This window comes from Akebia trifoliata, unplaced genomic scaffold (genome assembly GCF_017979445.1).
Source record: "Akebia trifoliata isolate Shusen 1 unplaced genomic scaffold, ASM1797944v1 Contig00603_ERROPOS1908002, whole genome shotgun sequence".
Taxonomy (NCBI): Eukaryota; Viridiplantae; Streptophyta; class Magnoliopsida; order Ranunculales; family Lardizabalaceae; genus Akebia; species Akebia trifoliata.
In genome coordinates, this window is record NW_028237130.1 from 1 (window position 1) to 3,467 (window position 3,467).

At 34.1% G+C, this 3,467-nt stretch overlaps 1 long non-coding RNA gene across 1 annotated transcript; it reads right to left on the reverse strand.

Moving 5' to 3' along the window:
* Positions 1-1,394: 1,394 nt before the first annotated feature.
* LOC147381286 (uncharacterized) lies at positions 1,395-3,035 on the reverse strand. The gene is made up of 2 exons (XR_015174670.1): positions 1,884-3,035; positions 1,395-1,689 (listed from the first exon to the last, which is right to left on the reverse strand). It is a non-coding gene; the product is annotated as an uncharacterized LOC147381286 (long non-coding RNA).
* Positions 3,036-3,467: the final 432 nt, after the last annotated feature.

Consider the following 3,467-nt stretch of genomic DNA (forward strand, 5'->3'; position numbering starts at 1 on the left):
ATTAATGTGGATAGCATCCATTGAACCTTATCCTTTTTTGTTGTTATAACGGTGGGGGCACCGTCATGATCTATAAACGTCTATTAGGTACCATAAATAAGGTTAGAAGGAGCCTTATAAGATTTTGTTACTCAATATTATGTCATCAAAATTGGAGGGGTTGGCATAATGGAAATTTCGGACTGATAAGCAGTTAATGCCTATAGGTCGTGAGTTCGATACCCAGTATAATAATTAATTCCTCAGGGGCCACCTGTGAGGGCGCATCCTCACTTGCCTAATTTGTGTGATGTGTGGGTGTTGAACATGTCCCGAAATTAATCCTTGGACAAGACCATGGTCTATGGACTAGGCAAAGTCCAAATATGGGCATGTTCAACTGTCTATAGGGATACCTGATTATCAAACAAAAAATTATATTATCAAATGACAAGGTGATCAATGCTTGTTATTTTAAAATTTATGAAGTACTAGTAAATAATAGCAATCACACGTTACTTACAATACTACAAGGTTTTATTTTTGTTTGTTAGCAAGTAAAATAGGGTTTTGAGTTCTAGGTTAGAGAGTGAAGGTAAAGTTTTGATCTCAAATCTGTTATTTATATTTGTAATTTCGGACTTCTTTTTCATTGGTAGACAAGAGAGATTAGTGCTGAATGCAGCTCACAGACTCTGACTAATATGTCCTATTAATCTGACTAGACTCGGCCCATAAAATATGGTTTAGGGCCTTGATCTTAAACCCACAAATATATGTACCTATTGTAATATCTTCATCTCATTAAATATAGGCCCGTTAATATATTAAGTGTTATGTATGGGTTAGGATCCGATCCATTGACTCTTAAGAATAACTCGTGAAAAAAACACATGATCCCAACTCTTTAAATACAAAATCCAATGGTTGAGATTTATGAATATTTTAATAACACAAATCTCAGAGATACTTATCCCCAGGATAATTCTCAACCATTGATTTTTGCATTTAAAAGATTGGGATTGTACATTTTTTTTTTCATGAGTCATTCGTAGGAATCAAGGGATCTTGACCCAATATATGATACAGTCAGACATAATACTATATAATAAAAAATAATTCAAACATACATCATAAAATGGGTGAATTACCATTTCGTGAGCTGAAAATGAGTTATTAACGATTCTGACTAACTGCCCATTTTAATTATCATAACGTAAATGATCACGTTATTGTTAAAAGAAAATTTAGAATGATTACAACTTTGACAATTTTAAAGTGATTATTACGCAAGTTTAAAGTGACTATTTCCAATTAGTCACTTTAAACCAGCAAAATAGTCACATTAAAAACCTTCTAATTCATTATCGTTCACGTTTTGATAATTAAAATGAACAGTGAGTTGGAATCAGAAATTCATCAAAAGTTGATCAACTTTTTTTTTTTTGTAAATATCATATCCCTCATCAAATAATAAGTTTGTTCTAACATCTGTGCATTCTAATATCTCCTAATCTATCAGGAGCTTTGATCATCGCACCATCCACGGCTACGGGATACACCATTCACAACATGCTATCTTGCGCCATCTTCCAAAAGTGAGGAACCCTTTACGCATATCTTATATCTCAACGTCATTTCTTGAAGATTGCTGCCCTTATCGCCATCTCGTGTATGCATCTCTTCGATAGCTTTGCTATACTGCGCCATCTTAAGAAAAAAGTTCTTTATAAAAAGAAAATACTTTCACTTGAAATTAAAATGGTAACAAACACCCTTAGCTTTTTCTTTTATTTTTTTTATTTTTAAATGGAAATATAAAAAATAAATAAATAAAATAAAGCTTGGTTACTTTTTTTTTCAAAAAATGAAGATAAAAAGGAAATAAATAAAAGAGAGCTTACTTAGTAAACTCGATTTGGATTTTCGGAGAGAGCTCCTTGGAGGGTCATAGAAGCAAAAAGCCCTAAACCCCCATCTCATTACTTCATCTAGGTCTCACTATTTATAGAAATATTCCATCTTGAAATAACTAATTTGACCGAAATATCGGGTAAGGACCATTTTATTTTATTTATTTAATAAATCCAACTCACTTGAAATCCTTGACTCCAACTTTATTCAACAAAAGAGGGATATTGGATTGGATTTTAACTATTTTTAGGAAAGAAAACAACAAAGAAGCCCTCAGCTTCTATTTTTGGATTGAGAGGACATATTAGATGACATTAGAGTCAAACTACCTACATCAATAAAAATCTATATTTTATATGACTGAAAATGGATCTTTTACCGGATCGTTGTCAAGCATGATTTAAAATAATTTATGCTCTTATTCCTTTGCAAATTGTAGAAGTAATTCTGAGCTTACCCACAACAGCTTGATGTGCAACTCTCATGGTGTCTCCTCGCCCCTCCAGCTGTCTGTGGTACCTATTAAGAATCCTCTAATGTTCAAGCTAAATATGAATAAAGATAATCTTCTCTAAAGTAAAACGCCCAATTCGTCTAGCAAAAAAATGGTTTTTCTTTCATGATCTTTCTCCTTTATATAGGACTTCCTTGTGATAACTAGATTTTAGGGATCTTCTCCTTGATGCCCTCAATCTTTGATCAACTTGTAGAAATTCCTCATGAAGAAAGTAATTGAATCTATTTAGAAGGAATATAATTGATTCTATCAAAACGCTCCTGGATTCTTGGAATTTATCATTTATCTTGGCAAGATGAGAGATAAACTTGGATCTACACACACTCAGTCCTGCTTTACCCTTCAGGCTAGGTAGGGGTGGATATTAACTTTGACTTAGTATCTTAACAGAGCTAACATGTAGACTTACTCAGTTGTTATTGAGCTGCATATCCTATTTACAAACTATTTGCTATGAGTGGTTTCTCATCTAATATACCCCGTCTAATGTTTGGATGAGGACACGTGTATGATTTAGATCAGTTACAACTTTTACCCTCTACACAGGCGGATTTCCAGTAGGGGCAGTGGGGGCACTTGCCTCCACAAGAATTTTCGAAGTCCATAGCGGTGGATAAATAAATCTGCTACTATTACTTACTTACCCCCACATGGGCAAAATCCTCTCCCCCCACCCCACCCCCACAACCACATATATATATATATATATATATGGGTCGGTTCCTGCAACACACATTGCGACACACATATAGACAACGTGTTTGTCTTATATGGGCAAAAATGTTTGGAATGGGCTGATTTTTTGTGAGGATGATCTCTGTGATGAGAGAATCATCTTGGCAAAAAATCATCAAATTCCAAAACTTCTAACCCCATCAAAATTGATTTACAAAAATTGGACGGTCTATAATTTTTCAACAAAAATTGGACGGTCTAGAAGTTTCATAATGAGCTGATTTTTGGCAAGGATGATCTCCTCACCACAGAGATCATCCTCACAAAAAATCAGCCCATTCCAAACATTTTTACCCATATAAGACAAAACGCGTTGTCTATA